Genomic DNA, 9931 nt, shown 5'->3' with positions numbered 1-9931 from the left:
AATTATTTTCTAAGTCAACCGTTTGTAGCTAAAAGCTCTCCTAACTTTTCTATTTCAAAAGCTATACTGTGAAAGCCGACTCCAAAATAAAACTACATTAGTAGACGATAGATAATGGAAAAACTATACTGTGAAAGCCGACTCCAAAATAAAACTGCATTAGCAGACGATAAATATTTCAAAAGCTATAGTGTGAAAGCAGACTCCAAAATAAAAAAAAGGGATAATTATTTTGAGGCTATAATAATTTATTGCCTTCAAATAGCTTCAAAAACCTCAAGCCAAAACAACACCATGTTCTCACATGATAAAAAAAAATGTCTTAATTTTATCATCACTTATAAATTCACTATAAGAAATTCCAGACAAAATTTCATATCACATCTTCTCCGGTACTACAAATCTGTCTAAAAAATTTAATGTATTTAATTTATAAGAATTTCATAAAAATTTAAAATGTTCCCTGAATGTTTTTATTAAATATAATCATTCACATTTCCTAATACTTTTTCAGCTCATTTAGTAGGCTCAGCTGTGAAGTTCGGACGTCGATCACAACCAAGTGAAGTGATAACGCTATCAGACACACGCCACATGCTCCCCAGGTGATGTTCTCAAACATTGTAGTGGCGTCTGTGGCATGATAAACTGATTGTCCAAAGGTTAATGCAAAATATACGACGAAAAGCCCGCCAGCCAGGAAGAAAGAAACAGCCAGATGCCGCATCGAATGTGACTTTTCTCTGAGCGACCTTGGGATGAGTGATGGATTTCCTCCTGAAAAAGTGACAGCATCATTTTTTAAAACAAATATGGAAGAAATTTTAAAACATCAAGTTTATATTCTGTACAGAGGAAACTAAATGAAATGGAAGAGTTTTTGTTTTTTAAAGCAAAATCGAATTTTTAGAATATACCTTGAAAATATTTAAAATAACATAATTACATATCTCTATCTATATTAATAATAAAGATGAAAGTGTGAGTGTGAACATGTTGGTACTCTATAGTCATACCAATACGCTTAGAACTATCACATGTGATATAAATATGTTTCGTAGAATGGCTTTGTGCGTTTAGGTACAATTTTTTTTAGTTTCAGAATAATTTTAATTAATTCAAAAGTTAGGATTTTTGTTTTTCGTCATTCAAAAATATTACAGAACAAAAAAAATTTTTCCCTTCATTCTAAAAATTCTAGAAATTATAAATTTAATTATATTAAATTAAATTATATTAATTTTTTTGAATTTTGAATTAATTTTTTAAGCAAGATTTTAAACGTATTTTTTAAAATAGTATATTATTTCATTATTCAAGAGAAATTCTTACATTTTTCATTATTGCTTTATCCAAGCTTTTTTTTTTCTTTTTGCATTGTTGATGATCAAGATATGAAGATTCAAGTTATTTTTTGTTGTTGAGTAGCTTTCAGTATAACATCCGGTTTTAAGACATTTTTAAAATCTTATTGTAGTTTGCAACTATGATTTACAGTCAAATCTTGCTGAACGATCACCTCATATAAAGAGAAAAACAAAACATAAAAATGTGACTCACTTAACGAGCGATGTTTCGCAGAGTGAACGGACAGGGGACACCGAAACATCATTCGGCGATTTCACCTGTATCATTCTTTCGCTTTTTTAACAGGGACTCTTATGTTTGTAAAGAAGAAATGTTGATCGGATCACGTTGTCGAACATGACTCCAAGGAGTTTAAGCCAGTATTTGTGTAGCCTTAGTATACCAGATTTGCTGTCTTCTCAAAATTTTAGGGCTAAATGTGGATTGCAATAATATTGACTAGCTGAAGAAAGAAAAAACAGACAGAATTACCAAAAAGTCTATGGAGCTTCATTCAGATTCAGGAACGGATTATACTCGTTTTTCGAAGTTCCACTGTATTTTCTCAATCAAGCAATGATGAACAATTTTTAAGGAGTGGCCATCTTTAAACATTGCTGTTGTTGTTTTTTCTTTCTTTCTTTATGTGATATCATTGGATGTACAAACAGAAAATTAGGGAAATGCACAAAACAATGAACAGAATGACATAAGGCTTCCAAAACGGTTTGAGTTAGGTAGTTGTCAAAATTTCAGAGGTATTTTGAGGAGGGAACCATTAAAACAAAATTACTAAAGGTATTTAAATAAAAAAATTTGCAACCATCATTGCCGGTGAATCAAATGGTCGCCAAAGGTTATTAATATTTTAATACAAGACAGCTTTTATTAAAACAGCTTAAATAAAAGTAAAGAATTTGATTGATAAATAATAGGACGAATTTTTAAAATAAATTTCGAAACTATTCTTAAGCAACATATTTATATTCTTATATAGCAGCTTAATACCATTGCTGCCTTTATGCCCGAGATTCATAACAATTATCTAATAAGTTTCTAATTCCTTTGCTGTCTCGTAATTGTAGAAAGGAAGAAATGGATTGGATTTAAGATTTTTATGGCGCAAGAGCCAAACTTTACCGTGCTGCATCAAGACAAACAGTGGGGAAGCGAATATTTAATATTAGATAGAAGCTGTGAATCACAGACATAGTGAAAAATGTGTTAAGACAAAGATATATAAACTAAACAAAATCATGTTCCACTCGCATTAAATTTAGCAATGAATGAAAACATTTGGTGTCATTATAATATGAGTGGCATGACATTCAACGTGTTAAACGAATTTTTATTGAAAAGTGTCAATAATAGTTTTTAAATATAGCTTGAAATTTTTTTAAAACAATATATTTATATTCTACGATACGAACTAAAATAAGGTTGAAAAATTTCATTGAAAAATAACGGGAAAATTTTTTTAAAAATATATACCCTGAAAACATCTTAAAATAACATATTTATACACTATACATTAGAATTTTTTTTTCAAGTTTATGAATCTTCGCATGATGTTTATTATTTCATTATTCAAATTTCAAAACACATATAATGTATTTTAATAAAACAAAAATAATCTCATTATATTTTATAGAGATTTATTTTCATTTTTTCATATTTGAAAGTTCTGCCATCTTATTTACACTCCTTTTCGGATGCGCTAAAGTTTTGAAATTTTTTTCAGTTTTATTTTCTCGATTACAATTCAATAAATAAATATCAATAAAAATTTAATTTAGAATTTCAATTTTAATGAAGTACAAGAGAACATTATTCTTCCAGCATCAGCTAATAGAACATGAAACAATTATTAACGATTGAATATTTCATCTGCTTTAAAGCAGATGGTTTTTTAAAATAAAAAATCTGAAGCTTAAAACGTAATTCATAAAATCGCGAGGCACTGAAAACAATACGAGAGAAAATCTAAGCTACAAAAACAATAATATGAAACATTTTTATCCTCCTGTTATAGAAAATTAAAATATCTTGAGAATGTAATGTAACAACATTAAGAATGCAACAACATTCATTCTTAAAATATTTTAATTTGCTTTCCGCCGGTTCTTATATATTTTGCAATTTTACTTATCTACTGTTTTTTGATAAGATATATATATATATATATATATTTTCATTTTAATACACTAATAAAAAGAGCTTTTAAAATATTTTAAGTACTTATTTTTCTCTTTTAATATAATAAGTGTCTATTAAAACTAGGATTTATAAGGGAATAGATGTTCATAAAATTACTTCGTGATTGCTGTTTTCGTAATATTAATATAGAAATCTTGTTAATAAGATTAGGTTAAAAAATATTATTAATATATTACAAAGGGAATTACATTAGAAATTATTTTAGACATCAATATGATGATTGTCACTTATTCTATCTCCAGAAAATAAGATTTTATTTTAGCATAACCATTTAATTATAAAAATGCAACAAATTATAAAAATGCCACGAAATGATACATACCTGAAACAGTGCAAAGAAAAGGGCAAAGTGTCAAAACCTTGCAAACTGTCTGGGAATCTTTATCCCCGTCATTGTTGTCTTCTTTTGATGGAGTCTCACGGATTCCAGATGCACACACTTTTCATGCAATATTCATTTTAGAATAAATCATTCGAATCAACCGTTCTTGGAACACTTGTTTCTTGTCAAGCCTCTGGTAATCTGAATGCATGAAACACTGACTAAGCCACAGTTGACACCTGCATTGAGACATTTTTCAATCTTGAATAGAAATTGCGTCCGCAACATCGCAGTTAATCACCCACTATTATTCTGCGCCTGGCGCATTGTTTCTGGATTTTCTAGTTTGTTTTTACATAAAAGCCTAAAATTTAAAAAAGAATGGAACGACTTGAAAATAACAATGTGCAAAATGGAGACCGATTTCTTTGCAAACAAAATGCTGAAAAATAACTGATTATTGTATTGTATTCAAGGAACTTTTCTTGCATCATTTTATAAATACTATTCGCTTTGTATATTTTCTTGTGTGTGTGTGTGTGTGAGAGAGAGAGAGAGAGAGGTGTGTACGAGAGAGAGAAATATGTGTGTGTGAGAGAGATAGAGTGGTGTGTGTGTGAGAGAGAGAGAGAGAGATCTATGATTGTGTGTGTGTGTGTGTGTGTGTGTGTGTGTGTGTGTGTGTGTGTGTGTGTGTGTGTGTGTGTGTGTGTGTGTGTGTGTGTGTGTGTGTGTGTGTGTGTGTGTGTGTGTGTACTAATAATAAAGAAGGAAATACGTGGATACGTGGGTTTTGATACTCTATAGGAAAAATTATTTGAGCTAGAACCACCACACTTGCTACAAATATCCATTGGAGAGCGGCAATTCCCACCTCGGAGTGATCTTTTTAAATTTTAATTAATTAAAAGTTAAATGAGATTTTGGCGTTTCTTCACAATAATTTTCAAAAATGCTAATGCAGAAAATTTATTTTTACATCATATTAAAAATCAAAACATTATCTTTCTGTTGGTATCAATTTTTTACCTTCAAACTTTTTCATTTTTAAGTATTTTTTCGCATGATTATCGATTATAATTTTTATTGTTGGAAAAATTCGAAACTGATTCATTGTTTCATGAAATATTTAATCGAATAATTTTCATTTGTGAGCATTGTAGTAGTTCGATGATAGATAAGCAGACATATTACTCAAGACACTCTGATGCCATGACTCCATCAGGGAAGTTCATATACACAATAAATAGAAAGAGTTTTAATATCTTTGTTATATAAAACTTTAACTTGTATAAAATACGATTTTAATATCTCTCACAATTTGGGCGCTATATATCTATGCTTTGTGATGCTTATGCCTTATAAAGATAATTAATTAAAGAAACAATAGGCCTTGGTTAGGGAATCATCAACAAATTATGTATAGAGGATTTAACTGAAATTGCCAATATTCTCAGCGAACCAACTGGTCGCCAATAACGGCTATTTAGAAAAGCGGTGCATCTTTTCATAGGAAAAACAGATACTCATGAAACCTCTCATTCAATGCAATATAATGATATAAAGTAGTTTCATTAGCTATAATTATTTAAGGAATCAGAAACGTTTAAAATCTTATACGTTTTATGAAAAGTAATAATTAGCATTTTTGTAATATTTTTTTAAAAGACTCTGAGAGAAACAATACATTTCATTAAAAAAAAGTCACACAATTAAACACGGATTTAAATTGTAATGAAAATTTCCCGAAAAAAACAATTATTTTATTTCAGAAATGTAACATTTTAAAAATACGCCCAAAATTCCCTGAATTAATTCTAATTAATTCAGCGAATTCATTCATTCATTTTGGAACTATTTCGAAATTCCATTATAAGCATTTTGAAATTTCATTAAAGAGGCTTCTCGATTGCAATTCACGTTCTTTCTTCACTTTTGCAGTTATTATCTAGAATTTCACGGAGATTAGAATAATTTATTTCTCTTTATTTTCATTCTGAAATGATAAATGTAGGTGCAGAAATCTACATATACAGGTTCAGAAATCTCAGATTCGTCCTTTCTTTAAAAAATGGCATTACCTTTAAAAGATACAAGAAAAGATTACAACCTTTTTTCAAAAGTATAATTTTTACTTAGACAAATAACGACAAAAATGCATCAAATTTCTGACAGAAGAAATTTTAGTCAATGATTTTTGTGTTTTGCATGATTTGTACCAATTATGAAAGAAAATGTGGGTGTTGACGTTAACAAAAAAAAAGTTCATTTGACCTTGAGCTAGCAAGTTTTTTTCCAATTAGGTTTCATAAGAAAGGAAATATGAATTTAAAGTGACGTTTTTGAGATAATTAATGAAAAATTAAATGAAATCTTGGCGTTTTCCCTTAATTCCCAAAAAATGATTAAGAAATAGAAGAGATTTCCCCATAAGGACCTCCCGAGTTATTGCAAAAATGATTTTTATAGCATCAAAATTTTTTTTAATAATACTAATTTAGCGATGTACAGGATTTTCTTTTCTTTTATTTTTATTCATTTCTACAATTTTAATAAAAAGGCTTTTGCATAATTCTCACAATAGATTTCGTAATTTAATCAAATTCAAATCTTTTTTATCTTTTTGTCTTACCAAATATTTATTCGCATGATAATTTTCTTTTGCTGAAAGCCAAAGAAAAAGATTCTGCTTATTATGAGTACAATTGACCTGAGAAACCAGGAAGTGAAATGACATCAATGTAAAGACCACTCACAGTCTGATACGGAGACACTTAAGCATTTGATGATGTCATGGCTCTCACTTCCATTAGGGAAATCCATGTACACAATAAACAGAATATGTATGCGATTATTAGAATAACGTGGCTTTAAAAGTCTGCAATAATAAGGTGTTTAAAAATATTTTGCTGAAATAATCAGAAACATAAACTAATGCTTCAAATTTTTAATTGAAATAAACACACACACACAGTATATATATATATATGTGTGTGTGTGTGTGTGTGTGTGTGTGTGTGTGTGTGTGTGTGTGTGTGTGTGTGTGTAAGAAAATTGAATAAAATTAATCTTAAATGCATATGTTTGAAAATTTCATATCGGGCATAATTGTTAAAAAAGTACAAATGAAATCATTTCCTCTAAAAAAAGAAGAATGTTTATGCCTCTACACGGTGTATAAAATAAAATTTAATGATTTTTAAATATATGGATGACAAATTTTCTCCTAATTTCATTATATCAGTCAATTATAGTGATCTCTCTATAATCCAACATTATACATGCCAAAAACTTTGCAATACTGATTTTTCCGAAGGCTATTAAGCATAAGGTGGATTCTATTAGGTATTTTTGCGAATTATTCGTTTAGGGTTATGAAATTTTTAATGTATATGCTTTAAAATATAAATACATCAACTAACTTTTAGATAAAAATCTGTTTAAAACAAGATATATTATTTTGTAAAAAGATATGTAAATTAAAAAAAAATTCAAAATATCCCAGGCAACTAAATTTTTCTATTATTTTCCCCTAATTATCCTATATAAATTTATTTGGAGCATAACTGTGTACGATTTTGTAATTTCAACAAAAAGTGAATTTTTTAGAAGTATTTTTATGTATATCCACTTCATAATAGTTTTATGATTTTCTGAACTAAATTAACTTCTAAAAAAGCTCACAACACAAAATACGAATAAATTTTCTCCTCATTTTTAACCGAAATCTTTATTATCAGTTTTATATAATTCCGTCAAAAATTAAGACACCTGAAAAATTTCAAAGCTATTTGCATCTAATTAGATAATTGTTTTGAGAAAAATTATTAAAATGTACTTTTTTCTATTGACCCCTTTAAATATTCATTTTATTGAGCTATACATTTTAGAATGCTATTTTAGTTGAATACAATTATAATTGTGGCGTTGAAACAATAAAACGAAAATTTCATATTTTTGCTCGTTTTTGTTTATTTCGAAGTGTATTGTCTCCTTATAGAGACTGAAAGAAGGAACTCTTATAATAATGACCTTGGCGCGATGTGTGATTTTGAAATAAATTTTGTTTATAAAATATAGTACAACTTTGTGCATAATTATATATTTTTAAAAATATTTTGCCTAGTAAATATCGTATGCCAAATTCGTGTTCATAGTCCAACTGAGATGAAATAAATATGTATTGGATATGTATAAATATAACTGATCACTTTGGTGAACGCATAATATCATGTGTTACAGCATGGCTTATGCATCCACGCCTCAGCCAGAAATAACATTTGTCTTCGAAATGATAGTATCTCCACTCCACATCATTAGTGCATTCGTCAGAGTAGTGAGGACCAACCGCAAACGAGAATATTTTCATATCTGAGGTGAATTGGTTGAATGGACTGAACAACAGGTAAGTGAGAAAACAAGAAATCCAAAGGAACAAACATTTTAATGATTAATGATAGCAACTCGAAAAAGCCACAATTAATAAATAATACAAGATTTCCAGCTACTGTGCCCATATTGCAGAAATATAAAAATGTCTGGTATACCACTCTCATTTCCAGCAGCAATAAATAATCTGACAATCAGATCTTCATCAGATCCATTTTAAAGACAAGGTCGTAAATCTAATGCAAATCTTCTAGTCCCTTGATAAGACTAAGCGCCTCATTTCATCCATCAAACTGTTTGCATCTGCGGTCATCTTAGATCTTAACGGACAACAGACAGACTTCTGATCCCTTTAATGCATGTGAGATCGATAATTCAAAAACACAACAACTGATATAAATGAAATTTCTGGCACCTAAATTATAGATTCTTAGAATACTTTGTAATTTTATCAATGGGTCAACTATCTGTCATTCCGAACATTCATTTACTTGGAAGTGCAATGATTCAAAAATCATTTTTAGGTAAAATCTTGAGGTTAAAATAAAAACGTAAAAAAAAAATCGCTGATCCATTTGCACTAAGTAAATTGGGGTTTTAATCATAATACGTTTTAATTTTTAATGAATGCTTGAGAATTTTTGTCTCTTTCAGACAATCAGCCCGTTGTTGGATTTGGTTCAACATTTGAGAGGTGTATACACTATAGATGTTATATCTCTGCAACAAATCTTATGTATCTAGCTCTCTTCGTTTTATAGTTATCGTGTTAGCTTATAATCGAACAGCTGGACAGACGAAATTCTTCTGAATACACTTTAATCAAAATTTGATAGAAATCTGCAAATTTGGTATAAGGACCATATACCAAATTTCAACCATCTGGCTCAAAGCGTTTTTGAGTTATCTTTGTCACAGACAGACAGACATTTTCTAAAAATGTGTTTTTCGAACTCAAGGAAGTTTAAAACGCGTAGATTCATCAAATCCTCGAGTTCGGATTTTTTGACTATTGCTATACTTTCTCAACACTTCGTAAACGAAAAAAATAAAAATTTTGCACTAAACCAGCTTGCTTTTCAAACTAATTTATTTTTTCCTTTTTTTCTGATTTGTTATAATTATATTATAATTCACAGTTATATTAATATGGATCTTTTTTCCATCAAGTTCATAACAAAGTGGCTCCTATTTTGTTGAATAAAATTTGAGTAAAACTCAATTAGTCATTAGCAATTAAGTTCAGGATATATTAAAGTACTGCTTTGAGAGCAAGGGCATAAAACAAATTTTAACACACATAGAAATGCAGCTAAACTCGATTATAAAATTCCATGTCAGTAAATATGAAATAAATCCAGTTAAACAAAAGCGTGTTAAAGTATTTTATTTCCTAATGTCAATGGAAACACACATTTTTAACTACTATCATGTATCAACAGTTACTTCTTCCTTTAACCCTTTATTTTAATTACTTAAGCTTCACACCTGCGAAAAAGAAAAACGATATCTCTTCTACATTGTTAACATAATCGATCATCAAATAATCACACTTAGGATAAAAACAAGAATCCAACAAAAAAATAAGTAAAAAACAAATACCTCCCGCCAAGATGAAAGAAGGGCCCTTATCTTCTCAATTGAAAAAAAAAGTAA

Source organism: Argiope bruennichi, chromosome 2 (genome assembly GCF_947563725.1).
Source record: "Argiope bruennichi chromosome 2, qqArgBrue1.1, whole genome shotgun sequence".
Lineage (NCBI taxonomy): Eukaryota > Metazoa > Arthropoda > Arachnida > Araneae > Araneidae > Argiope > Argiope bruennichi.
This window is presented reverse-complemented; position numbering follows the sequence as displayed.